The sequence below is a fragment of the Astyanax mexicanus genome, chromosome 1 (assembly GCF_023375975.1).
Source record: "Astyanax mexicanus isolate ESR-SI-001 chromosome 1, AstMex3_surface, whole genome shotgun sequence".
In the NCBI taxonomy this organism is placed as follows: domain Eukaryota; kingdom Metazoa; phylum Chordata; class Actinopteri; order Characiformes; family Acestrorhamphidae; genus Astyanax; species Astyanax mexicanus.
The window spans coordinates 109,895,912-109,918,792 of record NC_064408.1 but is presented as its reverse complement, the minus strand read 5'-3'; the positions used below and the strand labels follow the sequence as shown (position 1 = coordinate 109,918,792).

The 22,881-nt window shown below is 46.5% G+C and overlaps 69 non-coding genes across 69 annotated transcripts; all 69 read right to left on the bottom strand.

Annotated features, from left to right (window-relative positions):
- Positions 1-6: 6 nt before the first annotated feature.
- Positions 7-79, bottom strand: trnat-ugu (transfer RNA threonine (anticodon UGU)). Its single transcript has one exon. It is a non-coding gene; the product is annotated as a tRNA-Thr (tRNA).
- A 127-nt stretch (positions 80-206) lies between these two features.
- On the bottom strand, positions 207-279 carry trnat-ugu (transfer RNA threonine (anticodon UGU)). Its single transcript has one exon. It is a non-coding gene; the product is annotated as a tRNA-Thr (tRNA).
- A 458-nt stretch (positions 280-737) lies between these two features.
- On the bottom strand, positions 738-810 carry trnat-ugu (transfer RNA threonine (anticodon UGU)). Its single transcript has one exon. It is a non-coding gene; the product is annotated as a tRNA-Thr (tRNA).
- A 106-nt stretch (positions 811-916) lies between these two features.
- trnat-ugu (transfer RNA threonine (anticodon UGU)) lies at positions 917-989 on the bottom strand. Its single transcript has one exon. It is a non-coding gene; the product is annotated as a tRNA-Thr (tRNA).
- A 104-nt stretch (positions 990-1,093) lies between these two features.
- Positions 1,094-1,167, bottom strand: trnat-ugu (transfer RNA threonine (anticodon UGU)). Its single transcript has one exon. It is a non-coding gene; the product is annotated as a tRNA-Thr (tRNA).
- A 610-nt stretch (positions 1,168-1,777) lies between these two features.
- trnat-ugu (transfer RNA threonine (anticodon UGU)) lies at positions 1,778-1,850 on the bottom strand. The gene has a single exon. It is a non-coding gene; the product is annotated as a tRNA-Thr (tRNA).
- A 105-nt stretch (positions 1,851-1,955) lies between these two features.
- Positions 1,956-2,028, bottom strand: trnai-uau (transfer RNA isoleucine (anticodon UAU)). Its single transcript has one exon. It is a non-coding gene; the product is annotated as a tRNA-Ile (tRNA).
- A 459-nt stretch (positions 2,029-2,487) lies between these two features.
- On the bottom strand, positions 2,488-2,560 carry trnat-ugu (transfer RNA threonine (anticodon UGU)). The gene has a single exon. It is a non-coding gene; the product is annotated as a tRNA-Thr (tRNA).
- Positions 2,561-3,020: 460 nt separating this feature from the next.
- Positions 3,021-3,093, bottom strand: trnat-ugu (transfer RNA threonine (anticodon UGU)). Its single transcript has one exon. It is a non-coding gene; the product is annotated as a tRNA-Thr (tRNA).
- A 105-nt stretch (positions 3,094-3,198) lies between these two features.
- On the bottom strand, positions 3,199-3,271 carry trnat-ugu (transfer RNA threonine (anticodon UGU)). Its single transcript has one exon. It is a non-coding gene; the product is annotated as a tRNA-Thr (tRNA).
- A 281-nt stretch (positions 3,272-3,552) lies between these two features.
- trnat-ugu (transfer RNA threonine (anticodon UGU)) lies at positions 3,553-3,625 on the bottom strand. Its single transcript has one exon. It is a non-coding gene; the product is annotated as a tRNA-Thr (tRNA).
- Positions 3,626-3,883: 258 nt separating this feature from the next.
- Positions 3,884-3,956, bottom strand: trnat-ugu (transfer RNA threonine (anticodon UGU)). Its single transcript has one exon. It is a non-coding gene; the product is annotated as a tRNA-Thr (tRNA).
- A 79-nt stretch (positions 3,957-4,035) lies between these two features.
- trnat-ugu (transfer RNA threonine (anticodon UGU)) lies at positions 4,036-4,108 on the bottom strand. Its single transcript has one exon. It is a non-coding gene; the product is annotated as a tRNA-Thr (tRNA).
- A 279-nt stretch (positions 4,109-4,387) lies between these two features.
- trnat-ugu (transfer RNA threonine (anticodon UGU)) lies at positions 4,388-4,460 on the bottom strand. The gene has a single exon. It is a non-coding gene; the product is annotated as a tRNA-Thr (tRNA).
- Positions 4,461-4,873: 413 nt separating this feature from the next.
- Positions 4,874-4,946, bottom strand: trnat-ugu (transfer RNA threonine (anticodon UGU)). The gene has a single exon. It is a non-coding gene; the product is annotated as a tRNA-Thr (tRNA).
- A 279-nt stretch (positions 4,947-5,225) lies between these two features.
- On the bottom strand, positions 5,226-5,298 carry trnat-ugu (transfer RNA threonine (anticodon UGU)). Its single transcript has one exon. It is a non-coding gene; the product is annotated as a tRNA-Thr (tRNA).
- Positions 5,299-5,400: 102 nt separating this feature from the next.
- trnat-ugu (transfer RNA threonine (anticodon UGU)) lies at positions 5,401-5,476 on the bottom strand. The gene has a single exon. It is a non-coding gene; the product is annotated as a tRNA-Thr (tRNA).
- Positions 5,477-5,582: 106 nt separating this feature from the next.
- Positions 5,583-5,655, bottom strand: trnat-ugu (transfer RNA threonine (anticodon UGU)). The gene has a single exon. It is a non-coding gene; the product is annotated as a tRNA-Thr (tRNA).
- A 284-nt stretch (positions 5,656-5,939) lies between these two features.
- Positions 5,940-6,012, bottom strand: trnat-ugu (transfer RNA threonine (anticodon UGU)). Its single transcript has one exon. It is a non-coding gene; the product is annotated as a tRNA-Thr (tRNA).
- A 460-nt stretch (positions 6,013-6,472) lies between these two features.
- trnat-ugu (transfer RNA threonine (anticodon UGU)) lies at positions 6,473-6,545 on the bottom strand. The gene has a single exon. It is a non-coding gene; the product is annotated as a tRNA-Thr (tRNA).
- Positions 6,546-6,650: 105 nt separating this feature from the next.
- trnat-ugu (transfer RNA threonine (anticodon UGU)) lies at positions 6,651-6,723 on the bottom strand. The gene has a single exon. It is a non-coding gene; the product is annotated as a tRNA-Thr (tRNA).
- Positions 6,724-7,004: 281 nt separating this feature from the next.
- On the bottom strand, positions 7,005-7,077 carry trnat-ugu (transfer RNA threonine (anticodon UGU)). The gene has a single exon. It is a non-coding gene; the product is annotated as a tRNA-Thr (tRNA).
- Positions 7,078-7,335: 258 nt separating this feature from the next.
- On the bottom strand, positions 7,336-7,408 carry trnat-ugu (transfer RNA threonine (anticodon UGU)). The gene has a single exon. It is a non-coding gene; the product is annotated as a tRNA-Thr (tRNA).
- Positions 7,409-7,839: 431 nt separating this feature from the next.
- Positions 7,840-7,912, bottom strand: trnat-ugu (transfer RNA threonine (anticodon UGU)). Its single transcript has one exon. It is a non-coding gene; the product is annotated as a tRNA-Thr (tRNA).
- Positions 7,913-8,325: 413 nt separating this feature from the next.
- trnat-ugu (transfer RNA threonine (anticodon UGU)) lies at positions 8,326-8,398 on the bottom strand. Its single transcript has one exon. It is a non-coding gene; the product is annotated as a tRNA-Thr (tRNA).
- A 279-nt stretch (positions 8,399-8,677) lies between these two features.
- On the bottom strand, positions 8,678-8,750 carry trnat-ugu (transfer RNA threonine (anticodon UGU)). Its single transcript has one exon. It is a non-coding gene; the product is annotated as a tRNA-Thr (tRNA).
- A 284-nt stretch (positions 8,751-9,034) lies between these two features.
- On the bottom strand, positions 9,035-9,107 carry trnat-ugu (transfer RNA threonine (anticodon UGU)). Its single transcript has one exon. It is a non-coding gene; the product is annotated as a tRNA-Thr (tRNA).
- A 105-nt stretch (positions 9,108-9,212) lies between these two features.
- trnat-ugu (transfer RNA threonine (anticodon UGU)) lies at positions 9,213-9,285 on the bottom strand. Its single transcript has one exon. It is a non-coding gene; the product is annotated as a tRNA-Thr (tRNA).
- A 281-nt stretch (positions 9,286-9,566) lies between these two features.
- Positions 9,567-9,639, bottom strand: trnat-ugu (transfer RNA threonine (anticodon UGU)). The gene has a single exon. It is a non-coding gene; the product is annotated as a tRNA-Thr (tRNA).
- A 258-nt stretch (positions 9,640-9,897) lies between these two features.
- trnat-ugu (transfer RNA threonine (anticodon UGU)) lies at positions 9,898-9,970 on the bottom strand. Its single transcript has one exon. It is a non-coding gene; the product is annotated as a tRNA-Thr (tRNA).
- A 431-nt stretch (positions 9,971-10,401) lies between these two features.
- Positions 10,402-10,474, bottom strand: trnat-ugu (transfer RNA threonine (anticodon UGU)). Its single transcript has one exon. It is a non-coding gene; the product is annotated as a tRNA-Thr (tRNA).
- A 413-nt stretch (positions 10,475-10,887) lies between these two features.
- trnat-ugu (transfer RNA threonine (anticodon UGU)) lies at positions 10,888-10,960 on the bottom strand. The gene has a single exon. It is a non-coding gene; the product is annotated as a tRNA-Thr (tRNA).
- Positions 10,961-11,239: 279 nt separating this feature from the next.
- Positions 11,240-11,312, bottom strand: trnat-ugu (transfer RNA threonine (anticodon UGU)). The gene has a single exon. It is a non-coding gene; the product is annotated as a tRNA-Thr (tRNA).
- Positions 11,313-11,596: 284 nt separating this feature from the next.
- Positions 11,597-11,669, bottom strand: trnat-ugu (transfer RNA threonine (anticodon UGU)). Its single transcript has one exon. It is a non-coding gene; the product is annotated as a tRNA-Thr (tRNA).
- Positions 11,670-11,774: 105 nt separating this feature from the next.
- trnat-ugu (transfer RNA threonine (anticodon UGU)) lies at positions 11,775-11,847 on the bottom strand. Its single transcript has one exon. It is a non-coding gene; the product is annotated as a tRNA-Thr (tRNA).
- A 281-nt stretch (positions 11,848-12,128) lies between these two features.
- trnat-ugu (transfer RNA threonine (anticodon UGU)) lies at positions 12,129-12,201 on the bottom strand. Its single transcript has one exon. It is a non-coding gene; the product is annotated as a tRNA-Thr (tRNA).
- Positions 12,202-12,459: 258 nt separating this feature from the next.
- trnat-ugu (transfer RNA threonine (anticodon UGU)) lies at positions 12,460-12,532 on the bottom strand. Its single transcript has one exon. It is a non-coding gene; the product is annotated as a tRNA-Thr (tRNA).
- Positions 12,533-12,963: 431 nt separating this feature from the next.
- trnat-ugu (transfer RNA threonine (anticodon UGU)) lies at positions 12,964-13,036 on the bottom strand. Its single transcript has one exon. It is a non-coding gene; the product is annotated as a tRNA-Thr (tRNA).
- Positions 13,037-13,449: 413 nt separating this feature from the next.
- On the bottom strand, positions 13,450-13,522 carry trnat-ugu (transfer RNA threonine (anticodon UGU)). The gene has a single exon. It is a non-coding gene; the product is annotated as a tRNA-Thr (tRNA).
- A 279-nt stretch (positions 13,523-13,801) lies between these two features.
- trnat-ugu (transfer RNA threonine (anticodon UGU)) lies at positions 13,802-13,874 on the bottom strand. The gene has a single exon. It is a non-coding gene; the product is annotated as a tRNA-Thr (tRNA).
- Positions 13,875-13,976: 102 nt separating this feature from the next.
- trnat-ugu (transfer RNA threonine (anticodon UGU)) lies at positions 13,977-14,052 on the bottom strand. Its single transcript has one exon. It is a non-coding gene; the product is annotated as a tRNA-Thr (tRNA).
- Positions 14,053-14,158: 106 nt separating this feature from the next.
- trnat-ugu (transfer RNA threonine (anticodon UGU)) lies at positions 14,159-14,231 on the bottom strand. Its single transcript has one exon. It is a non-coding gene; the product is annotated as a tRNA-Thr (tRNA).
- Positions 14,232-14,515: 284 nt separating this feature from the next.
- trnat-ugu (transfer RNA threonine (anticodon UGU)) lies at positions 14,516-14,588 on the bottom strand. Its single transcript has one exon. It is a non-coding gene; the product is annotated as a tRNA-Thr (tRNA).
- Positions 14,589-15,047: 459 nt separating this feature from the next.
- Positions 15,048-15,120, bottom strand: trnat-ugu (transfer RNA threonine (anticodon UGU)). The gene has a single exon. It is a non-coding gene; the product is annotated as a tRNA-Thr (tRNA).
- Positions 15,121-15,225: 105 nt separating this feature from the next.
- trnat-ugu (transfer RNA threonine (anticodon UGU)) lies at positions 15,226-15,298 on the bottom strand. The gene has a single exon. It is a non-coding gene; the product is annotated as a tRNA-Thr (tRNA).
- A 281-nt stretch (positions 15,299-15,579) lies between these two features.
- trnat-ugu (transfer RNA threonine (anticodon UGU)) lies at positions 15,580-15,652 on the bottom strand. The gene has a single exon. It is a non-coding gene; the product is annotated as a tRNA-Thr (tRNA).
- A 258-nt stretch (positions 15,653-15,910) lies between these two features.
- Positions 15,911-15,983, bottom strand: trnat-ugu (transfer RNA threonine (anticodon UGU)). The gene has a single exon. It is a non-coding gene; the product is annotated as a tRNA-Thr (tRNA).
- Positions 15,984-16,062: 79 nt separating this feature from the next.
- Positions 16,063-16,135, bottom strand: trnat-ugu (transfer RNA threonine (anticodon UGU)). Its single transcript has one exon. It is a non-coding gene; the product is annotated as a tRNA-Thr (tRNA).
- A 279-nt stretch (positions 16,136-16,414) lies between these two features.
- Positions 16,415-16,487, bottom strand: trnat-ugu (transfer RNA threonine (anticodon UGU)). Its single transcript has one exon. It is a non-coding gene; the product is annotated as a tRNA-Thr (tRNA).
- Positions 16,488-16,900: 413 nt separating this feature from the next.
- Positions 16,901-16,973, bottom strand: trnat-ugu (transfer RNA threonine (anticodon UGU)). Its single transcript has one exon. It is a non-coding gene; the product is annotated as a tRNA-Thr (tRNA).
- A 279-nt stretch (positions 16,974-17,252) lies between these two features.
- trnat-ugu (transfer RNA threonine (anticodon UGU)) lies at positions 17,253-17,325 on the bottom strand. Its single transcript has one exon. It is a non-coding gene; the product is annotated as a tRNA-Thr (tRNA).
- Positions 17,326-17,427: 102 nt separating this feature from the next.
- trnat-ugu (transfer RNA threonine (anticodon UGU)) lies at positions 17,428-17,503 on the bottom strand. The gene has a single exon. It is a non-coding gene; the product is annotated as a tRNA-Thr (tRNA).
- A 106-nt stretch (positions 17,504-17,609) lies between these two features.
- Positions 17,610-17,682, bottom strand: trnat-ugu (transfer RNA threonine (anticodon UGU)). Its single transcript has one exon. It is a non-coding gene; the product is annotated as a tRNA-Thr (tRNA).
- A 284-nt stretch (positions 17,683-17,966) lies between these two features.
- Positions 17,967-18,039, bottom strand: trnat-ugu (transfer RNA threonine (anticodon UGU)). The gene has a single exon. It is a non-coding gene; the product is annotated as a tRNA-Thr (tRNA).
- Positions 18,040-18,318: 279 nt separating this feature from the next.
- On the bottom strand, positions 18,319-18,391 carry trnat-ugu (transfer RNA threonine (anticodon UGU)). Its single transcript has one exon. It is a non-coding gene; the product is annotated as a tRNA-Thr (tRNA).
- Positions 18,392-18,804: 413 nt separating this feature from the next.
- Positions 18,805-18,877, bottom strand: trnat-ugu (transfer RNA threonine (anticodon UGU)). Its single transcript has one exon. It is a non-coding gene; the product is annotated as a tRNA-Thr (tRNA).
- A 279-nt stretch (positions 18,878-19,156) lies between these two features.
- On the bottom strand, positions 19,157-19,229 carry trnat-ugu (transfer RNA threonine (anticodon UGU)). Its single transcript has one exon. It is a non-coding gene; the product is annotated as a tRNA-Thr (tRNA).
- A 102-nt stretch (positions 19,230-19,331) lies between these two features.
- On the bottom strand, positions 19,332-19,407 carry trnat-ugu (transfer RNA threonine (anticodon UGU)). The gene has a single exon. It is a non-coding gene; the product is annotated as a tRNA-Thr (tRNA).
- Positions 19,408-19,513: 106 nt separating this feature from the next.
- trnat-ugu (transfer RNA threonine (anticodon UGU)) lies at positions 19,514-19,586 on the bottom strand. Its single transcript has one exon. It is a non-coding gene; the product is annotated as a tRNA-Thr (tRNA).
- Positions 19,587-19,870: 284 nt separating this feature from the next.
- trnat-ugu (transfer RNA threonine (anticodon UGU)) lies at positions 19,871-19,943 on the bottom strand. The gene has a single exon. It is a non-coding gene; the product is annotated as a tRNA-Thr (tRNA).
- A 106-nt stretch (positions 19,944-20,049) lies between these two features.
- Positions 20,050-20,122, bottom strand: trnat-ugu (transfer RNA threonine (anticodon UGU)). The gene has a single exon. It is a non-coding gene; the product is annotated as a tRNA-Thr (tRNA).
- Positions 20,123-20,227: 105 nt separating this feature from the next.
- trnat-ugu (transfer RNA threonine (anticodon UGU)) lies at positions 20,228-20,300 on the bottom strand. Its single transcript has one exon. It is a non-coding gene; the product is annotated as a tRNA-Thr (tRNA).
- A 281-nt stretch (positions 20,301-20,581) lies between these two features.
- On the bottom strand, positions 20,582-20,654 carry trnat-ugu (transfer RNA threonine (anticodon UGU)). Its single transcript has one exon. It is a non-coding gene; the product is annotated as a tRNA-Thr (tRNA).
- Positions 20,655-20,907: 253 nt separating this feature from the next.
- trnat-ugu (transfer RNA threonine (anticodon UGU)) lies at positions 20,908-20,980 on the bottom strand. The gene has a single exon. It is a non-coding gene; the product is annotated as a tRNA-Thr (tRNA).
- A 79-nt stretch (positions 20,981-21,059) lies between these two features.
- Positions 21,060-21,132, bottom strand: trnat-ugu (transfer RNA threonine (anticodon UGU)). Its single transcript has one exon. It is a non-coding gene; the product is annotated as a tRNA-Thr (tRNA).
- Positions 21,133-21,411: 279 nt separating this feature from the next.
- On the bottom strand, positions 21,412-21,484 carry trnat-ugu (transfer RNA threonine (anticodon UGU)). Its single transcript has one exon. It is a non-coding gene; the product is annotated as a tRNA-Thr (tRNA).
- A 636-nt stretch (positions 21,485-22,120) lies between these two features.
- Positions 22,121-22,193, bottom strand: trnat-ugu (transfer RNA threonine (anticodon UGU)). The gene has a single exon. It is a non-coding gene; the product is annotated as a tRNA-Thr (tRNA).
- A 106-nt stretch (positions 22,194-22,299) lies between these two features.
- Positions 22,300-22,372, bottom strand: trnat-ugu (transfer RNA threonine (anticodon UGU)). The gene has a single exon. It is a non-coding gene; the product is annotated as a tRNA-Thr (tRNA).
- Positions 22,373-22,477: 105 nt separating this feature from the next.
- trnat-ugu (transfer RNA threonine (anticodon UGU)) lies at positions 22,478-22,550 on the bottom strand. The gene has a single exon. It is a non-coding gene; the product is annotated as a tRNA-Thr (tRNA).
- Positions 22,551-22,881: the final 331 nt, after the last annotated feature.

The following is a 22,881-nucleotide window of genomic DNA, read 5'->3' as shown; positions in this document are numbered from 1 at the left end:
TCACAAAGGCCCCAGCGAGAATTGAACTCGCGACCCCTGGTTTACAAGACCAGTGCTCTAACCTCTGAGCTATGGAGCCCAGCCTTTTTAAACCACTTGTCCTGGGTTTTTAACCCACTTGTCCTGGGTTTTTAACCAGACAACCTTTCGGTGCCAAACTTCAACATGGAGTTTCTTTGGCACCACTGCCCCCAAAAGAATCACAAAGGCCCCAGCGAGAATTGAACTCGCGACCCCTGGTTTACAAGACCAGTGTTCTAACCTCTGAGCTATGGAGCCCAGCCTTTTTAAACCACTTGTCCTGGGTTTTTAACCAGACAACCTTTGGGTGCCAAACTTCAACATGGAGTTTCTTTGGCACCACTGCCCCCAAAAGAATCACAAAGGCCCCAGCGATAATTGAACTCGCGACCCCTGGTTTACAAGACCAGTGCTCTAACCAGTGCTCTAATGGAGCCTTGAATTTTTAGAACACTGGTCTTGAGGTTTGAACAAGACAACATTGCTGTCCCAAACTTCAGCATTCAGTTTTCGGTATGACTGCTCCCAAATGAATCTTAAATGCACCAACTAGAATTGAGCTCGCGACCCCTGGTTTACAAGATCAGTGCGCTAACCTCTGAGCTATTGAGCCCTGCCTGCTTGATTGACTGGTCTTCGGGTTTAAACCAGACACCTTGCGGTCCCAAACTACAATAACCTGTTTTTTTAGCACGACTGCCCCAAAATCAACGCAAAGGCCCCAGGGAGAATTGAACTCGCGACGCCTGGTTTACAAGACCAGTGCTCTAACCTCTGAGCTATGGAGCCCAGCCTTTTTAAACCACTTGTCCTGGGTTTTTAACCAGACAACATTGCGGTCCCAAAATAAATGCATAATCTTTTTTCAACACAACTGATGTCAAAAGCATCTTAAAGGCTCCAGAGAGAATTGAACTCACGACCCCTGGTTTACAAGACCAGTGCTCTAACCTCTGAGCTATGGAGCCCAGCCTTTTTAAACCACTTGTCCTGGGTTTTTAACCATACAACCTTTCGGTGCCAAACTTCAACATGGAGTTTCTTTGGCACCACTGCCCCAAAAGAATCACAAAGGGCCCAGCGAGAATTGAACTCGCGACCCCTGGTTTACAAGACCAGTGCTCTAACCTCTGAGCTATGGTGCCTTGCATTTTTAAAACACTGGTCTTGAGGTTTGAAAAAGACAAAGTTTGCTGTCCCAAACTTCGCCATTCAGTTTTTGGCATGACTGCTTCCAAAAGAATCTTAAATGCACCAACTAGAACTGAACTCGCGACCCCTGGTTTACAAGACCAGTGCTCTAACTTCTGAGTTATCGGACCCTGCCTGCTTGATACACTGGTCTTGGGCTTAAAACCAGACATCCTTGCGGTTCCAAACTACAACTACTCTTTTTTTGGCACAACTGACCCAATACCAATGTAAAGTCCCCAGCGAGAATTGAACTCACGACTCGTAGTGTACAAGACCAGTGCGCTAACCTCTGAGCTACGGAGCCAAGACTTTTGAAAACACTGGTCTTGGGGTTTAAACCAGTCCAAAAATAAAAACATAATCTTTTTTTCAACACAACTGATCTCAAAAGCACCTTAAAGGCACCAGCGTGAATTGAATTCGCGAACCCTGGTTTACAAGACCAGTGCTATGGAGCCCAGTCTCTTTAAACCCCTTGTCCTGGGTTTTTAACCAGACAACCTTTCGGTGCCAAACGTTGATATGGCGTTTTTTGGCACCACTGCCCCCAAAAGAATCACAAAGGCCCCAGCCAGAATTGAACTCACGACACCTGGTTTACAAGACCAGTGCTCTAACCTCTGAGCTATGGAGCCCAGCCTTTTTAAACCACTTGTTCTGGGTTTTTAACCAGACAACCTTTCGGTGCCAAACTTCAACATGGAGTTTCTTTGGCACCACTGCCCCCAAAAGAATCACAAAGGCCCCAGCGAGAATTGAACTCGCAACCCCTGGTTTATAAGACCAGTGCTCTGACCTCTGAGCTATGGAGCCCAGCCTTTTTAAACCACTTGTCCTGGGTTTTTAACCAGACAACCTTTCGGTGCCAAACTTGGACATGGGGTTTCTGGCACCACTGCCCCCAAAAGTCTCACAAACGCCCCAGCGAGAATTGAACTTGCGACCCCTGGTTTACAAGACCACTGCTCTAACCTCTGAGCTATGGAGCCTTGCACTTTTTAAACACTGGTCTTGAGGTTTGAACAAGACAACATTGCTGTCCAAAAATAAAAACATAATCTTTTTCAACACAACTGATCTCAAAAGCACCTCAAAGGCCCCAGCGAGAATTGAACTCCCGACCCCTGGTTTACACGACCAGTGCTCTAAGCTCTGAGCTATGGAGCCTTGCCTTTTTAAACAACTTGTCCTGGGTTTTTAACCAGACAACCTTTCGGTGCCAAACTTCGACATGGGGTTTCTTTGGCACCACTGCCCCCAAAAGTATCACTAAGGCCCCAGCGAGAATTGAACTCGCGACCCCTGGTTTACAAGATCAGTGCTCTAACCTCTGAGCTATGGAGCCTTGCATTTTTAAAACACTGGTCTTGAGGTTTGAACAAGACAACATTGCTGTCCCAAACTTCAGCATTCAGTTTTCGGTATGACTGCTCCCAAAAGAATCTTAAATGCACCAACTAGAATTGAGCTTGCGACCCCTGGTTTACAAGATCAGTGCGCTAACCTCTGAGTTTTTGAGCCCAGCCTTTTTAAACCACTTGTCCTGGGTTTTTAACCAGACAACCTTGCGGTGCCAAACTTGGACATGGCGTTTCTTTGGCACCACTGTCCCCAAAAGAATCAAGAAGGCCCCAGTGAGAATTGAACCCGCGACGCCTGGTTTACAAGACCAGTGGTCTAACCTCTGAGCTATGGAGCCCAGCCTTATTAAGCCACTTGTCCTGGGTTTTTAACCAGACAACCTTGCGGTCCCAAAATAAATGCATAATCTTTTTTCAACACAACTGATGTCAAAAGCATCTTAAAGGCTCCAGAGAGAATTGAACTCACGACCCCTGGTTTACAAGACCAGTGCTCTAACCTCTGAGCTATGGAGCCCAGCCTTTTTAAACCACTTGTCCTGGGTTTTTAACCAGACAACCTTGCGGTGCCAAACTTGGACATGCTATTTTTTTGGCACCACTGCTCCCAAAAGAATCACAAAGGCCCCAGCGAGAAATGAACTCGCGACCCCTGGTTTACAAGACCAGTGCTCTAACCTCTGAGCTATGGAGCCTTGCCTTTTTAAAACACTGGTCTTGAGGTTTGAAAAAGACAACATTGCTGTCCCAAACTTCGCCATTCAGTTTTTGGCATGACTGCTTCCAAAAGAATCTTAAATGCACCAACTAGAATTGAACTCGCGACCCCTGGTTTACAAGACCAGTGCTCTAACTTCTGAATTATCGAGCCCTGCCTGCTTGATACACTGGTCTTGGGCTTAAAACCAGACAACCTTGCGGTGCCAAACTAGGCCATGCTGTTTTTTTGGAACCACTGTCCCCAAAAGAATCACAAATGCCCCAGCGAGAATTGAACTCGCGACCCCTGGATTACAAGACCAGTGCTCTAACCTCTGAGCTATGGAGCCTTGCATTTTTAAAACGGACAACCTTGCTGTCCCGAACTTCTTCATTCAGTTTTTCAGCATGAGGGCTCCCAAAAGAATCTTAAATGCACCAAGTAGAATTGAATTCGCGACCCTGGTTTACAAGATCAGTGCGCTAACGTCTGAGCTATAGAGCCCTGCCTGCTTGATCAACTGGTCTTTGGATTTAAACCAGACACCTTGTGGTCCCAAACTACAATAACCTGTTTTTTTGGCAGGACTGACCCAAAGTCAGCTCAAAGGCCCCAGCGAGAATTGAACTCACGACCCCTGGTTTACAAGACCAGTGCTCTAACCTCTGAGCTATGGAGCCCAGCCTTTTTAAACCACTTTTCGGTGCCAAACTTCAACATGGAGTTTCTTTGGCACCACTGCCCCCAAAAGAATCACAAAGGCCCCAGCGAGAATTGAACTCGCGACCCCTGGTTTACAAGACCAGTGCTCTAACCTCTGAGCTATGGTGCCTTGCATTTTTAAATCACTGGTCTTGAGGTTTGAACAAGACAACATTGCTGTCCCAAACTTCAGCATTCAGTTTTCGGTATGACTGCTCCCAAAAGAATCTTAAATGCACCAACTAGAATTGAGCTCACGACCCCTGGTTTACAAGATCAGTAAGCTAACCTCTGAGCTATTGAGCGCTGCCTGCTTGATCGACTGGTCTTCGGGTTGAAACCAGACACCTTGCGGTCCCAAACTACAATAACCTGTTTTTTTGGCACGACTGACCCAAAATCAACGCAAAGGCCCCAGCGAGAATTGAACTCGCGACCCCTGGTTTACAAGACCAGTGCTCTAACCTCTGAGCTATGGAGCCTAGCCTTTTTAAAACACTTGTCCTGGGTTTTTAACCAGACAACATTGCGGTGCCAAACTTGGCCATGCTGTTTTTTTGGAACCACTGCCCCCAAAAGAATCACTAAGGGCCCAGCGAGAATTATACTCGCGACCCCTGGTATACAAGACCAGTGCTCTTACCTCTGAGCAATGGAGCCTTGCGTTTTTAAAATAGACAACCTTGCTGTCCCGAACTTCTTCATTCAGTTTTTCGGCATGACTGCTCCCAAAAGAATCTTAAATGCACCAACTAGAATTGAGTTCGCTGCCCCTGGTTTACAAGACCAGTGCTCTAACCTCTGAGCTATGGAGCCCAGCCTTTTTAAACCACTTTTCGGTGCCAAACTTCAACATGGAGTTTCTTTGGCACCACTGCCCCCAAAAGAATCACAAAGGCCCCAGCGAGAATTGAACTCGCAACCCCTGGTTTACAAGACCAGTGCTCTAACCTCTGAGCTATGGTGCCTTGCATTTTTAAATCACTGGTCTTGAGGTTTGAACAAGACAACATTGCTGTCCCAAACTTTGGCATTCAGTTTTCGGTATGACTGCTCCCAAAAGAATCTTAAATGCACCAACTAGAATTGAGCTCACGACCCCTGGTTTACAAGATCAGTAAGCTAACCTCTGAGCTATTGAGCCCTGCCTGCTTGATCAACTGGTCTTTGGATTTAAACCAGACACCTTGTGGTCCCAAACTACAATAACCTGTTTTTTTGGCAGGACTGACCCAAAGTCAACGCAAAGGCCCCAGCGAGAATTGAACTCACGACCCCTGGTTTACAAGACCAGTGCTCTAACCTCTGAGCTATGGAGCCCAGCCTTTTTATACCATTTGTCCTGGGTTTTTAACCAGACAACATTTCGGTGCCAAACTTGGACATGGCGTTTCTTTGGCACCACTGCCCCCAAAAGAATCACGAATGCCCCAGCGAGAATTGAACTCGCGACGCCTGGTTTACAAGACCAGTGCTCTAACCTCTGAGCTATGGAGCCCAGCCTTTTTAAACCACTTGTCCTGGGTTTTTAACCAGACAACCTTGCAATCCCAAAATAAATGCATAATCTTTTTTCAACACAACTGATGTCAAAAGCATCTTAAAGGCTCCAGAGAGAATTGAACTCACGACCCCTGGTTTACAAGACCAGTGCTCTAACCTCTGAGCTATGGAGCCTTGCACTTTTTTAAACACTGGTCTTGAGGTTTGAACAAGACAACATTGCTGTCCAAAAATAAAAACATAATCTTTTTCAACACAACTGATCTCAAAAGCACCTCAAAGGCCCCAGCGAGAATTGAACTCCCGACCCCTGGTTTACACGACCAGTGCTCTAAGCTCTGAGCTATGGAGCCTTGCCTTTTTAAACAACTTGTCCTGGGTTTTTAACCAGACAACCTTTCGGTGCCAAACTTGGACATGGGGTTTCTTTGGCACCACTGCCCCCAAAAGAATCACTAAGGCCCCAGCGAGAATTGAACTCGCGACCCCTGGTTTACAAGACCAGTGCTCTAACCTCTGAGCTATGGAGCCTTGCATTTTTAAAACACTGGTCTTGAGGTTTGAACAAGACAACATTGCTGTCCCAAACTTCAGCATTCAGTTTTCGGTATGACTGCTCCCAAAAGAATCTTAAATGCACCAACTAGAATTGAGCTCGCGACCCCTGGTTTACAAGATCAGTGCGCTAACCTCTGAGTTTTTGAGCCCAGCCTTTTTAAACCACTTGTCCTGGGTTTTTAACCAGACAACCTTTCGGTGCCAAACTTGGACATGGCGTTTCTTTGGCACCACTGTCCCCAAAAGAATCAAGAAGGCCCCAGTGAGAATTGAACCCGCGACGCCTGGTTTACAAGACCAGTGGTCTAACCTCTGAGCTATGGAGCCCAGCCTTATTAAGCCACTTGTCCTGGGTTTTTAACCAGACAACCTTGCGGTCCCAAAATAAATGCATAATCTTTTTTCAACACAACTGATGTCAAAAGCATCTTAAAGGCTCCAGAGAGAATTGAACTCACGACCCCTGGTTTACAAGACCAGTGCTCTAACCTCTGAGCTATGGAGCCCAGCCTTTTTAAACCACTTGTCCTGGGTTTTTAACCAGACAACCTTGCGGTGCCAAACTTGGACATGCTATTTTTTTGGCACCACTGCTCCCAAAAGAATCACAAAGGCCCCAGCGAGAAATGAACTCGCGACCCCTGGTTTACAAGACCAGTGCTCTAACCTCTGAGCTATGGAGCCTTGCCTTTTTAAAACACTGGTCTTGAGGTTTGAAAAAGACAACATTGCTGTCCCAAACTTCGCCATTCAGTTTTTGGCATGACTGCTTCCAAAAGAATCTTAAATGCACCAACTAGAATTGAACTCGCGACCCCTGGTTTACAAGACCAGTGCTCTAACTTCTGAATTATCGAGCCCTGCCTGCTTGATACACTGGTCTTGGGCTTAAAACCAGACAACCTTGCGGTGCCAAACTAGGCCATGCTGTTTTTTTGGAACCACTGTCCCAAAAAGAATCACAAAGGCCCCAGCGAGAATTGAACTCGCGACCCCTGGATTACAAGACCAGTGCTCTAACCTCTGAGCTATGGAGCCTTGGATTTTTAAAACGGACAACCTTGCTGTCCCGAACTTCTTCATTCAGTTTTTCAGCATGACGGCTCCCAAAAGAATCTTAAATGCACCAACTAGATTTGAATTCGCGACCCTGGTTTACAAGATCAGTGCGCTAACGTCTGAGCTATAGAGCCCTGCCTGCTTGATCAACTGGTCTTTGGATTTAAACCAGACACCTTGTGGTCCCAAACTACAATAACCTGTTTTTTTGGCAGGACTGACCCAAAGTCAACTCAAAGGCCCCAGCGAGAATTGAACTCACGACCCCTGGTTTACAAGACCAGTGCTCTAACCTCTGAGCTATGGAGCCCAGCCTTTTTAAACCACTTTTCGGTGCCAAACTTCAACATGGAGTTTCTTTGGCACCACTGCCCCCAAAAGAATCACAAAGGCCCCAGAGAGAATTGAACTCGCGACCCCTGGTTTACAAGACCAGTGCTCTAACCTCTGACCTATGGTGCCTTGCATTTTTAAATCACTGGTCTTGAGGTTTGAACAAGACAACATTGCTGTCCCAAACTTCAGCATTCAGTTTTCGGTATGACTGCTCCCAAAAGAATCTTAAATGCACCAACTAGAATTGAGCTCACGACCCCTGGTTTACAAGATCAGTAAGCTAACCTCTGAGCTATTGAGCGCTGCCTGCTTGATCGACTGGTCTTCGGGTTTAAACCAGACACCTTGCGGTCCCAAACTACAATAACCTGTTTTTTTGGCACGACTGACCCAAAATCAACGCAAAGGCCCCAGCGAGAATTGAACTCGCGACCCCTGGTTTACAAGACCAGTGCTCTAACCTCTGAGCTATGGAGCCTAGCCTTTTTAAAACACTTGTCCTGGGTTTTTAACCAGACAACATTGCGGTGCCAAACTTGGCCATGCTGTTTTTTTGGAACCACTGCCCCCAAAAGAATCACTAAGGCCCCAGCGAGAATTATACTCGCGACCCCTGGTATACAAGACCAGTGCTCTTACCTCTGAGCAATGGAGCCTTGCGTTTTTAAAATAGACAACCTTGCTGTCCCGAACTTCTTCATTCAGTTTTTCGGCATGACTGCTCCCAAAAGAATCTTAAATGCACCAACTAGAATTGAGTTCGCTGCCCCTGGTTTACAAGACCAGTGCTCTAACCTCTGAGCTATGGAGCCCAGCCTTTTTAAACCACTTTTCGGTGCCAAACTTCAACATGGAGTTTCTTTGGCACCACTGCCCCCAAAAGAATCACAAAGGCCCCAGCGAGAATTGAACTCGCGACCCCTGGTTTACAAGACCAGTGCTCTAACCTCTGAGCTATGGTGCCTTGCATTTTTAAATCACTGGTCTTGAGGTTTGAACAAGACAACATTGCTGTCCCAAACTTCGGCATTCAGTTTTCGGTATGACTGCTCCCAAAAGAATCTTAAATGCACCAACTAGAATTGAGCTCACGACCCCTGGTTTACAAGATCAGTAAGCTAACCTCTGAGCTATTGAGCCCTGCCTGCTTGATCAACTGGTCTTTGGATTTAAACCAGACACCTTGTGGTCCCAAACTACAATAACCTGTTTTTTTGGCAGGACTGACCCAAAGTCAACGCAAAGGCCCCAGCGAGAATTGAACTCACGACCCCTGGTTTACAAGACCAGTGCTCTAACCTCTGAGCTATGGAGCCCAGCCTTTTTATACCATTTGTCCTGGGTTTTTAACCAGACAACATTTCGGTGCCAAACTTGGACATGGCGTTTCTTTGGCACCACTGTCCCCAAAAGAATCAAGAAGGCCCCAGTGAGAATTGAACCCGCGACGCCTGGTTTACAAGACCAGTGGTCTAACCTCTGAGCTATGGAGCCCAGCCTTATTAAGCCACTTGTCCTGGGTTTTTAACCAGACAACCTTGCGGTCCCAAAATAAATGCATAATCTTTTTTCAACACAACTGATGTCAAAAGCATCTTAAAGGCTCCAGAGAGAATTGAACTCACGACCCCTGGTTTACAAGACCAGTGCTCTAACCTCTGAGCTATGGAGCCCAGCCTTTTTAAACCACTTGTCCTGGGTTTTTAACCAGACAACCTTGCGGTGCCAAACTTGGACATGCTATTTTTTTGGCACCACTGCTCCCAAAAGAATCACAAAGGCCCCAGCGAGAAATGAACTCGCGACCCCTGGTTTACAAGACCAGTGCTCTAACCTCTGAGCTATGGAGCCTTGCCTTTTTAAAACACTGGTCTTGAGGTTTGAAAAAGACAACATTGCTGTCCCAAACTTCGCCATTCAGTTTTTGGCATGACTGCTTCCAAAAGAATCTTAAATGCACCAACTAGAATTGAACTCGCGACCCCTGGTTTACAAGACCAGTGCTCTAACTTCTGAATTATCGAGCCCTGCCTGCTTGATACACTGGTCTTGGGCTTAAAACCAGACAACCTTGCGGTGCCAAACTAGGCCATGCTGTTTTTTTGGAACCACTGTCCCAAAAAGAATCACAAAGGCCCCAGCGAGAATTGAACTCGCGACCCCTGGATTACAAGACCAGTGCTCTAACCTCTGAGCTATGGAGCCTTGCATTTTTAAAACGGACAACCTTGCTGTCCCGAACTTCTTCATTCAGTTTTTCAGCATGACGGCTCCCAAAAGAATCTTAAATGCACCAACTAGAATTGAATTCGCGACCCTGGTTTACAAGATCAGTGCGCTAACGTCTGAGCTATAGAGCCCTGCCTGCTTGATCAACTGGTCTTTGGATTTAAACCAGACACCTTGTGGTCCCAAACTACAATAACCTGTTTTTTTGGCAGGACTGACCCAAAGTCAACTCAAAGGCCCCAGCGAGAATTGAACTCACGACCCCTGGTTTACAAGACCAGTGCTCTAACCTCTGAGCTATGGAGCCCAGCCTTTTTAAACCACTTTTCGGTGCCAAACTTCAACATGGAGTTTCTTTGGCACCACTGCGCCCAAAAGAATCACAAAGGCCCCAGAGAGAATTGAACTTGCGACCCCTGGTTTACAAGACCAGTGCTCTAACCTCTGACCTATGGTGCCTTGCATTTTTAAATCACTGGTCTTGAGGTTTGAACAAGACAACATTGCTGTCCCAAACTTCAGCATTCAGTTTTCGGTATGACTGCTCCCAAAAGAATCTTAAATGCACCAACTAGAATTGAGCTCACGACCCCTGGTTTACAAGATCAGTAAGCTAACCTCTGAGCTATTGAGCGCTGCCTGCTTGATCGACTGGTCTTCGGGTTTAAACCAGACACCTTGCGGTCCCAAACTACAATAACCTGTTTTTTTGGCACGACTGACCCAAAATCAACGCAAAGGCCCCAGCGAGAATTGAACTCGCGACCCCTGGTTTACAAGACCAGTGCTCTAACCTCTGAGCTATGGAGCCTAGCCTTTTTAAAACACTTGTCCTGGGTTTTTAACCAGACAACATTGCGGTGCCAAACTTGGCCATGCTGTTTTTTTGGAACCACTGCCCCCAAAAGAATCACTAAGGCCCCAGCGAGAATTATACTCGCGACCCCTGGTATACAAGACCAGTGCTCTTACCTCTGAGCAATGGAGCCTTGCGTTTTTAAAATAGACAACCTTGCTGTCCCGAACTTCTTCATTCAGTTTTTCGGCATGACTGCTCCCAAAAGAATCTTAAATGCACCAACTAGAATTGAGTTCGCTGCCCCTGGTTTACAAGACCAGTGCTCTAACCTCTGAGCTATGGAGCCCAGCCTTTTTAAACCACTTTTCGGTGCCAAACTTCAACATGGAGTTTCTTTGGCACCACTGCCCCCAAAAGAATCACAAAGGCCCCAGCGAGAATTGAACTCGCGACCCCTGGTTTACAAGACCAGTGCTCTAACCTCTGAGCTATGGTGCCTTGCATTTTTAAATCACTGGTCTTGAGGTTTGAACAAGACAACATTGCTGTCCCAAACTTCGGCATTCAGTTTTCGGTATGACTGCTCCCAAAAGAATCTTAAATGCACCAACTAGAATTGAGCTCACGACCCCTGGTTTACAAGATCAGTAAGCTAACCTCTGAGCTATTGAGCCCTGCCTGCTTGATCAACTGGTCTTTGGATTTAAACCAGACACCTTGTGGTCCCAAACTACAATAACCTGTTTTTTTGGCAGGACTGACCCAAAGTCAACGCAAAGGCCCCAGCGAGAATTGAACTCACGACCCCTGGTTTACAAGACCAGTGCTCTAACCTCTGAGCTATGGAGCCCAGCCTTTTTATACCATTTGTCCTGGGTTTTTAACCAGACAACATTTCGGTGCCAAACTTGGACATGGCGTTTCTTTGGCACCACTGTCCCCAAAAGAATCAAGAAGGCCCCAGTGAGAATTGAACCCGCGACGCCTGGTTTACAAGACCAGTGGTCTAACCTCTGAGCTATGGAGCCCAGCCTTATTAAGCCACTTGTCCTGGGTTTTTAACCAGACAACCTTGCGGTCCCAAAATAAATGCATAATCTTTTTTCAACACAACTGATGTCAAAAGCATCTTAAAGGCTCCAGAGAGAATTGAACTCACGACCCCTGGTTTACAAGACCAGTGCTCTAACCTCTGAGCTATGGAGCCCAGCCTTTTTAAACCACTTGTCCTGGGTTTTTAACCAGACAACCTTGCGGTGCCAAACTTGGACATGCTATTTTTTTGGCACCACTGCTCCCAAAAGAATCACAAAGGCCCCAGCGAGAAATGAACTCGCGACCCCTGGTTTACAAGACCAGTGCTCTAACCTCTGAGCTATGGAGCCTTGCCTTTTTAAAACACTGGTCTTGAGGTTTGAAAAAGACAACATTGCTGTCCCAAACTTCGCCATTCAGTTTTTGGCATGACTGCTTCCAAAAGAATCTTAAATGCACCAACTAGAATTGAACTCGCGACCCCTGGTTTACAAGACCAGTGCTCTAACTTCTGAATTATCGAGCCCTGCCTGCTTGATACACTGGTCTTGGGCTTAAAACCAGACAACCTTGCGGTGCCAAACTAGGCCATGCTGTTTTTTTGGAACCACTGTCCCAAAAAGAATCACAAAGGCCCCAGCGAGAATTGAACTCGCGACCCCTGGATTACAAGACCAGTGCTCTAACCTCTGAGCTATGGAGCCTTGCATTTTTAAAACGGACAACCTTGCTGTCCCGAACTTCTTCATTCAGTTTTTCAGCATGACGGCTCCCAAAAGAATCTTAAATGCACCAACTAGAATTGAATTCGCGACCCTGGTTTACAAGATCAGTGCGCTAACGTCTGAGCTATAGAGCCCTGCCTGCTTGATCAACTGGTCTTTGGATTTAAACCAGACACCTTGTGGTCCCAAACTACAATAACCTGTTTTTTTGGCAGGACTGACCCAAAGTCAACTCAAAGGCCCCAGCGAGAATTGAACTCACGACCCCTGGTTTACAAGACCAGTGCTCTAACCTCTGAGCTATGGAGCCCAGCCTTTTTAAACCACTTTTCGGTGCCAAACTTCAACATGGAGTTTCTTTGGCACCACTGCGCCCAAAAGAATCACAAAGGCCCCAGAGAGAATTGAACTTGCGACCCCTGGTTTACAAGACCAGTGCTCTAACCTCTGACCTATGGTGCCTTGCATTTTTAAATCACTGGTCTTGAGGTTTGAACAAGACAACATTGCTGTCCCAAACTTCAGCATTCAGTTTTCGGTATGACTGCTCCCAAAAGAATCTTAAATGCACCAACTAGAATTGAGCTCACGACCCCTGGTTTACAAGATCAGTAAGCTAACCTCTGAGCTATTGAGCGCTGCCTGCTTGATCGACTGGTCTTCGGGTTTAAACCAGACACCTTGCGGTCCCAAACTACAATAACCTGTTTTTTTGGCACGACTGACCCAAAATCAACGCAAAGGCCCCAGCGAGAATTGAACTCGCGACCCCTGGTTTACAAGACCAGTGCTCTAACCTCTGAGCTATGGAGCCTAGCCTTTTTAAAACACTTGTCCTGGGTTTTTAACCAGACAACATTGCGGTGCCAAACTTGGCCATGCTGTTTTTTTGGAACCACTGCCCCCAAAAGAATCACTAAGGCCCCAGCGAGAATTATACTCGCGACCCCTGGTATACAAGACCAGTGCTCTTACCTCTGAGCAATGGAGCCTTGCGTTTTTAAAATAGACAACCTTGCTGTCCCGAACTTCTTCATTCAGTTTTTCGGCATGACTGCTCCCAAAAGAATCTTAAATGCACCAACTAGAATTGAGTTCGCTGCCCCTGGTTTACAAGACCAGTGCTCTAACCTCTGAGCTATGGAGCCCAGCCTTTTTAAACCACTTTTCGGTGCCAAACTTCAACATGGAGTTTCTTTGGCACCACTGCCCCCAAAAGAATCACAAAGGCCCCAGCGAGAATTGAACTCGCGACCCCTGGTTTACAAGACCAGTGCTCTAACCTCTGAGCTATGGTGCCTTGCATTTTTAAATCACTGGTCTTGAGGTTTGAACAAGACAACATTGCTGTCCCAAACTTCGGCATTCAGTTTTCGGTATGACTGCTCCCAAAAGAATCTTAAATGCACCAACTAGAATTGAGCTCACGACCCCTGGTTTACAAGATCAGTAAGCTAACCTCTGAGCTATTGAGCCCTGCCTGCTTGATCAACTGGTCTTTGGATTTAAACCAGACACCTTGTGGTCCCAAACTACAATAACCTGTTTTTTTGGCAGGACTGACCCAAAGTCAACGCAAAGGCCCCAGCGAGAATTGAACTCACGACCCCTGGTTTACAAGACCAGTGCTCTAACCTCTGAGCTATGGAGCCCAGCCTTTTTATACCATTTGTCCTGGGTTTTTAACCAGACAACATTTCGGTGCCAAACTTGGACATGGCGTTTCTTTGGCACCACTGCCCCCAAAAGAATCACGAATGCCCCAGCGAGAATTGAACTCGCGACGCCTGGTTTACAAGACCAGTGCTCTAACCTCTGAGCTATGGAGCCCAGCCTTTTTAAACCACTTGTCCTGGGTTTTTAACCAGACAACCTTGCGGTCCCAAAATAAATGCATAATCTTTTTTCAACACAACTGATGTCAAAAGCATCTTAAAGGCTCCAGAGAGAATTGAACTCACGACCCCTGGTTTACAAGACCAGTGCTCTAACCTCTGAGCTATGGAGCCTTGCACTTTTTTAAACACTGGTCTTGAGGTTTGAACAAGACAACATTGCTGTCCAAAAATAAAAACATAATCTTTTTCAACACAACTGATCTCAAAAGCACCTCAAAGGCCCCAGCGAGAATTGAACTCCCGACCCCTGGTTTACACGACCAGTGCTCTAAGCTCTGAGCTATGGAGCCTTGCCTTTTTAAACAACTTGTCCTGGGTTTTTAACCAGACAACCTTTCGGTGCCAAACTTGGACATGGGGTTTCTTTGGCACCACTGCCCCCAAAAGAATCACTAAGGCCCCAGCGAGAATTGAACTCGCGACCCCTGGTTTACAAGACCAGTGCTCTAACCTCTGAGCTATGGAGCCTTGCATTTTTAAAACACTGGTCTTGAGGTTTGAACAAGACAACATTGCTGTCCCAAACTTCAGCATTCAGTTTTCGGCATGACTGCTCCCAAAAGAATCTTAAATGCACCAACTAGAATTGAGCTCGCGACCCCTGGTTTACAAGATCAGTGCGCTAACCTCTGAGTTTTTGAGCCCAGCCTTTTTAAACCACTTGTCCTGGGTTTTTAACCAGACAACCTTTCGGTGCCAAACTTGGACATGGCGTTTCTTGGCACCACTGTCCCCAAAAGAATCAAGAAGGCCCCAGTGAGAATTGAACCCGCGACGCCTGGTTTACAAGACCAGTGGTCTAACCTCTGAGCTATGGAGCCCAGCCTTATTAAGCCACTTGTCCTGGGTTTTTAACCAGACAACCTTGCGGTCCCAAAATAAATGCATAATCTTTTTTCAACACAACTGATGTCAAAAGCATCTTAAAGGCTCCAGAGAGAATTGAACTCACGACCCCTGGTTTACAAGACCAGTGCTCTAACCTCTGAGCTATGGAGCCCAGCCTTTTTAAACCACTTGTCCTGGGTTTTTAACCAGACAACCTTGCGGTGCCAAACTTGGACATGCTATTTTTTTGGCACCACTGCTCCCAAAAGAATCACAAAGGCCCCAGCGAGAAATGAACTCGCGACCCCTGGTTTACAAGACCAGTGCTCTAACCTCTGAGCTATGGAGCCTTGCCTTTTTAAAACACTGGTCTTGAGGTTTGAAAAAGACAACATTGCTGTCCCAAACTTCGCCATTCAGTTTTTGGCATGACTGCTTCCAAAAGAATCTTAAATGCACCAACTAGAATTGAACTCGCGACCCCTGGTTTACAAGACCAGTGCTCTAACTTCTGAATTATCGAGCCCTGCCTGCTTGATACACTGGTCTTGGGCTTAAAACCAGACAACCTTGCGGTGCCAAACTAGGCCATGCTGTTTTTTTGGAACCACTGTCCCAAAAAGAATCACAAAGGCCCCAGCGAGAATTGAACTCGCGACCCCTGGATTACAAGACCAGTGCTCTAACCTCTGAGCTATGGAGCCTTGCATTTTTAAAACGGACAACCTTGCTGTCCCGAACTTCTTCATTCAGTTTTTCAGCATGACGGCTCCCAAAAGAATCTTAAATGCACCAACTAGAATTGAATTCGCGACCCTGGTTTACAAGATCAGTGCGCTAACGTCTGAGCTATAGAGCCCTGCCTGCTTGATCAACTGGTCTTTGGATTTAAACCAGACACCTTGTGGTCCCAAACTACAATAACCTGTTTTTTTGGCAGGACTGACCCAAAGTCAACTCAAAGGCCCCAGCGAGAATTGAACTCACGACCCCTGGTTTACAAGACCAGTGCTCTAACCTCTGAGCTATGGAGCCCAGCCTTTTTAAACCACTTTTCGGTGCCAAACTTCAACATGGAGTTTCTTTGGCACCACTGCCCCCAAAAGAATCACAAAGGCCCCAGCGAGAATTGAACTCGCGACCCCTGGTTTACAAGACCAGTACTCTAACCTCTGAGCTATGGTGCCTTGCATTTTTAAATCACTGGTCTTGAGGTTTGAACAAGACAACATTGCTGTCCCAAACTTCAGCATTCAGTTTTCGGTATGACTGCTCCCAAAAGAATCTTAAATGCACCAACTAGAATTGAGCTCACGACCCCTGGTTTACAAGATCAGTAAGCTAACCTCTGAGCTATTGAGCGCTGCCTGCTTGATCGACTGGTCTTCGGGTTTAAACCAGACACCTTGCGGTCCCAAACTACAATAACCTGTTTTTTTGGCACGACTGACCCAAAATCAACGCAAAGGCCCCAGCGAGAATTGAACTCGCGACCCCTGGTTTACAAGACCAGTGCTCTAACCTCTGAGCTATGGAGCCTAGCCTTTTTAAAACACTTGTCCTGGGTTTTTAACCAGACAACATTGCGGTGCCAAACTTGGCCATGCTGTTTTTTTGGAACCACTGCCCCCAAAAGAATCACTAAGGCCCCAGCGAGAATTATACTCGCGACCCCTGGTATACAAGACCAGTGCTCTTACCTCTGAGCAATGGAGCCTTGCGTTTTTAAAATAGACAACCTTGCTGTCCCGAACTTCTTCATTCAGTTTTTCGGCATGACTGCTCCCAAAAGAATCTTAAATGCACCAACTAGAATTGAGTTCGCTGCCCCTGGTTTACAAGACCAGTGCTCTAACCTCTGAGCTATGGAGCCCAGCCTTTTTAAACCACTTTTCGGTGCCAAACTTCAACATGGAGTTTCTTTGGCACCACTGCCCCCAAAAGAATCACAAAGGCCCCAGCGAGAATTGAACTCGCGACCCCTGGTTTACAAGACCAGTGCTCTAACCTCTGAGCTATGGTGCCTTGCATTTTTAAATCACTGGTCTTGAGGTTTGAACAAGACAACATTGCTGTCCCAAACTTCGGCATTCAGTTTTCGGTATGACTGCTCCCAAAAGAATCTTAAATGCACCAACTAGAATTGAGCTCACGACCCCTGGTTTACAAGATCAGTAAGCTAACCTCTGAGCTATTGAGCCCTGCCTGCTTGATCAACTGGTCTTTGGATTTAAACCAGACACCTTGTGGTCCCAAACTACAATAACCTGTTTTTTTGGCAGGACTGACCCAAAGTCAACGCAAAGGCCCCAGCGAGAATTGAACTCACGACCCCTGGTTTACAAGACCAGTGCTCTAACCTCTGAGCTATGGAGCCCAGCCTTTTTATACCATTTGTCCTGGGTTTTTAACCAGACAACATTTCGGTGCCAAACTTGGACATGGCGTTTCTTTGGCACCACTGCCCCCAAAAGAATCACGAATGCCCCAGCGAGAATTGAACTCGCGACGCCTGGTTTACAAGACCAGTGCTCTAACCTCTGAGCTATGGAGCCCAGCCTTTTTAAACCACTTGTCCTGGGTTTTTAACCAGACAACCTTGCGGTCCCAAAATAAATGCATAATCTTTTTTCAACACAACTGATGTCAAAAGCATCTTAAAGGCTCCAGAGAGAATTGAACTCACGACCCCTGGTTTACAAGACCAGTGCTCTAACCTCTGAGCTATGGAGCCTTGCACTTTTTTAAACACTGGTCTTGAGGTTTGAACAAGACAACATTGCTGTCCAAAAATAAAAACATAATCTTTTTCAACACAACTGATCTCAAAAGCACCTCAAAGGCCCCAGCGAGAATTGAACTCCCGACCCCTGGTTTACACGAGCAGTGCTCTAAGCTCTGAGCTATGGAGCCTTGCCTTTTTAAACAACTTGTCCTGGGTTTTTAACCAGACAACCTTTCGGTGCCAAACTTCAACATGGAGTTTCTTTGGCACCACTGCCCCCAAAAGAATCACAAAGGCCCCAGCGAGAATTGAACTCGCGACCCCTGGTTTACAAGACCAGTGCTCTAACCTCTGAGCTATGGTGCCTTGCATTTTTAAATCACTGGTCTTGAGGTTTGAACAAGACAACATTGCTGTCCCAAACTTCAGCATTCAGTTTTCGGTATGACTGCTCCCAAAAGAATCTTAAATGCACCAACTAGAATTGAGCTCACGACCCCTGGTTTACAAGATCAGTAAGCTAACCTCTGAGCTATTGAGCGCTGCCTGCTTGATCGACTGGTCTTCGGGTTGAAACCAGACACCTTGCGGTCCCAAACTACAATAACCTGTTTTTTTGGCACGACTGACCCAAAATCAACGCAAAGGCCCCAGCGAGAATTGAACTCGCGACCCCTGGTTTACAAGACCAGTGCTCTAACCTCTGAGCTATGGAGCCTAGCCTTTTTAAAACACTTGTCCTGGGTTTTTAACCAGACAACATTGCGGTGCCAAACTTGGCCATGCTGTTTTTTTGGAACCACTGCCCCCAAAAGAATCACTAAGGCCCCAGCGAGAATTATACTCGCGACCCCTGGTATACAAGACCAGTGCTCTTACCTCTGAGCAATGGAGCCTTGCGTTTTTAAAATAGACAACCTTGCTGTCCCGAACTTCTTCATTCAGTTTTTCGGCATGACTGCTCCCAAAAGAATCTTAAATGCACCAACTAGAATTGAGTTCGCTGCCCCTGGTTTACAAGACCAGTGCTCTAACCTCTGAGCTATGGAGCCCAGCCTTTTTAAACCACTTTTCGGTGCCAAACTTCAACATGGAGTTTCTTTGGCACCACTGCCCCCAAAAGAATCACAAAGGCCCCAGCGAGAATTGAACTCGCGACCCCTGGTTTACAAGACCAGTGCTCTAACCTCTGAGCTATGGTGCCTTGCATTTTTAAATCACTGGTCTTGAGGTTTGAACAAGACAACATTGCTGTCCCAAACTTCGGCATTCAGTTTTCGGTATGACTGCTCCCAAAAGAATCTTAAATGCACCAACTAGAATTGAGCTCACGACCCCTGGTTTACAAGATCAGTAAGCTAACCTCTGAGCTATTGAGCCCTGCCTGCTTGATCAACTGGTCTTTGGATTTAAACCAGACACCTTGTGGTCCCAAACTACAATAACCTGTTTTTTTGGCAGGACTGACCCAAAGTCAACGCAAAGGCCCCAGCGAGAATTGAACTCACGACCCCTGGTTTACAAGACCAGTGCTCTAACCTCTGAGCTATGGAGCCCAGCCTTTTTATACCATTTGTCCTGGGTTTTTAACCAGACAACATTTCGGTGCCAAACTTGGACATGGCGTTTCTTTGGCACCACTGCCCCCAAAAGAATCACGAATGCCCCAGCGAGAATTGAACTCGCGACGCCTGGTTTACAAGACCAGTGCTCTAACCTCTGAGCTATGGAGCCCAGCCTTTTTAAACCACTTGTCCTGGGTTTTTAACCAGACAACCTTGCGGTCCCAAAATAAATGCATAATCTTTTTTCAACACAACTGATGTCAAAAGCATCTTAAAGGCTCCAGAGAGAATTGAACTCACGACCCCTGGTTTACAAGACCAGTGCTCTAACCTCTGAGCTATGGAGCCTTGCACTTTTTTAAACACTGGTCTTGAGGTTTGAACAAGACAACATTGCTGTCCAAAAATAAAAACATAATCTTTTTCAACACAACTGATCTCAAAAGCACCTCAAAGGCCCCAGCGAGAATTGAACTCCCGACCCCTGGTTTACACGACCAGTGCTCTAAGCTCTGAGCTATGGAGCCTTGCCTTTTTAAACAACTTGTCCTGGGTTTTTAACCAGACAACCTTTCGGTGCCAAACTTGGACATGGGGTTTCTTTGGCACCACTGCCCCCAAAAGAATCACTAAGGCCCCAGCGAGAATTGAACTCGCGACCCCTGGTTTACAAGACCAGTGGTCTAACCTCTGAGCTATGGAGCCCAGCCTTATTAAGCCACTTGTCCTGGGTTTTTAACCAGACAACCTTGCGGTCCCAAAATAAATGCATAATCTTTTTTCAACACAACTGATGTCAAAAGCATCTTAAAGGCTCCAGAGAGAATTGAACTCACGACCCCTGGTTTACAAGACCAGTGCTCTAACCTCTGAGCTATGGAGCCCAGCCTTTTTAAACCACTTGTCCTGGGTTTTTAACCAGACAACCTTGCGGTGCCAAACTTGGACATGCTATTTTTTTGGCACCACTGCTCCCAAAAGAATCACAAAGGCCCCAGCGAGAAATGAACTCGCGACCCCTGGTTTACAAGACCAGTGCTCTAACCTCTGAGCTATGGAGCCTTGCCTTTTTAAAACACTGGTCTTGAGGTTTGAAAAAGACAACATTGCTGTCCCAAACTTCGCCATTCAGTTTTTGGCATGACTGCTTCCAAAAGAATCTTAAATGCACCAACTAGAATTGAACTCGCGACCCCTGGTTTACAAGACCAGTGCTCTAACTTCTGAATTATCGAGCCCTGCCTGCTTGATACACTGGTCTTGGGCTTAAAACCAGACAACCTTGCGGTGCCAAACTAGGCCATGCTGTTTTTTTGGAACCACTGTCCCCAAAAGAATCACAAAGGCCCCAGCGAGAATTGAACTCGCGACCCCTGGATTACAAGACCAGTGCTCTAACCTCTGAGCTATGGCGCCTTGCATTTTTAAAACGGACAACCTTGCTGTCCCGAACTTCTTCATTCAGTTTTTCAGCATGACGGCTCCCAAAATAATCTTAAATGCACCAACTAGAATTGAATTCGCGACCCTGGTTTACAAGATCAGTGCGCTAACGTCTGAGCTATTGAGCCCTGCCTGCTTGATCAACTGGTCTTTGGATTTAAACACCTTGTGGTCCCAAACTACAATAACCTGTTTTTTTGGCAGGACTGACCCAAAGTCAACTCAAAGGCCCCAGCGAGAATTGAACTCACGACCCCTGGTTTACAAGACCAGTGCTCTAACCTCTGAGCTATGGAGCCCAGCCTTTTTAAATCACTTTTCGGTGCCAAACTTCAACATGGAGTTTCTTTGGCACCACTGCCCCCAAAAGAATCACAAAGGCCCCAGCGAGAATTGAACTCGCGACCCCTGGTTTACAAGACCAGTGCTCTAACCTCTGAGCTATGGTGCCTTGCATTTTTAAATCACTGGTCTTGAGGTTTGAACAAGACAACATTGCTGTCCCAAACTTCAGCATTCAGTTTTCGGTATGACTGCTCCCAAAAGAATCTTAAATGCACCAACTAGAATTGAGCTCACGACCCCTGGTTTACAAGATCAGTAAGCTAACCTCTGAGCTATTGAGCGCTGCCTGCTTGATCGACTGGTCTTCGGGTTTAAACCAGACACCTTGCGGTCCCAAACTACAAAAACCTGTTTTTTTGGCACGATTGACCCAAAATCAACGCAAAGGCCCCAGCGAGAATTGAACTCGCGACCCCTGGTTTACAAGACCAGTGCTCTAACCTCTGAGCTATGGAGCCTACCCTTTTTAAATCACTTGTCCTGGGTTTTTAACCAGACAACATTGCGGTGCCAAACTTGGCCATGCTGTTTTTTTGGAACCACTGCCCCCAAAAGAATCACTAAGGCCCCAGCGAGAATTATACTCGCGACCCCTGGTATACAAGACCAGTGCTCTTACCTCTGAGCAATGGAGCCTTGCGTTTTTAAAACACTGGTCTTGAGGTTTGAACAAGACAACATTGCTGTCCCAAACTTCAGCATTCAGTTTTTGGTATGACTGCTCTCAAAAGAATCTTAAATGCACCAACTAGAATTCAGCTCGCGACCCCTGGTTTACAAGATCAGTGCGCTAACCTCTGAGCTATTGAGCCCTGCCTGCTTGATCGACTGGTCTTCGGGTTTAAACCAGACACCTTGCGGTCCCAAACTACAATAAACTGTTTTTTTAGCACGACTGACCCAAAAATCAACGCAAAGGCCCCAGTGAGAATTGAACTCGCGACCCCTGGTTTACCAAACCAGTGCTCTGACCTCTGAGTTTTTGAGCCCATCCTTTTTAAACCACTTGTCCTGGGTTTTTAACCAGACAACCTTTCTGTGCCAAACTTGGACATGGCGTTTCTTTGGCACCACTGCCCCCAAAAGAATCACGAAGGCCCCAGCGAGAATTGAACTCGCAACCCCTGGTTTACAAGACCAGCGCTCTAACCTCTGAGCTATGGAGCCCAGCCTTTTTAAACCACTTGTCCTGGGTTTTTAACCAGACAACCTTGCGGTCCCAAAATAAATGCATAATCTTTTTTCAACACAACTGATGTCAAAAGCATCTTAAAGGCTCCAGAGAGAATTGAACTCACGACCCCTGGTTTACAAGACCAGTGCTCTAACCTCTGAGCTATGGAGCCCAGCCTTTTTAAACCCCTTGTCCTGGGTTTTTAACCAGACAACCTTGCGTTGCCAAACTTGGACATGCTTTTTTTTTGGCACCACTGCCCCCAAAAGAATCACAAAAGCCCCAGCGAGAATTAAACTCGCGACCCGTGGTTTACAAGACCAGTGCTCTAACCTCTGAGCTATGGAGCCCAGTCTTTTTAAACCACTTGTCCTGGGTTTTTAACCAGACAACCTTGCGGTGCCAAACTTGGACATGATTTTTTTTGGCACCACTGCCAAAAAAGAATCACTAAAGCCCCAGCGAGAATTGAACTAGCTACCGCTGGTTTACAAGACCAGTGCTCTAACCTCTGAGCTATGCAGACAAGCCTTTTGAAAACACTGGTCTTCGGGTTTAAACCAGACAACTTTGCGGTCCCAAAATAAAAACATAATCTTTTTTCAACACAACTGATCTCAAAAACACCTTAAAGGCGCCAGCGTGAATTGAATTCGTGAACCCTGGTTTACAAGACCAGTG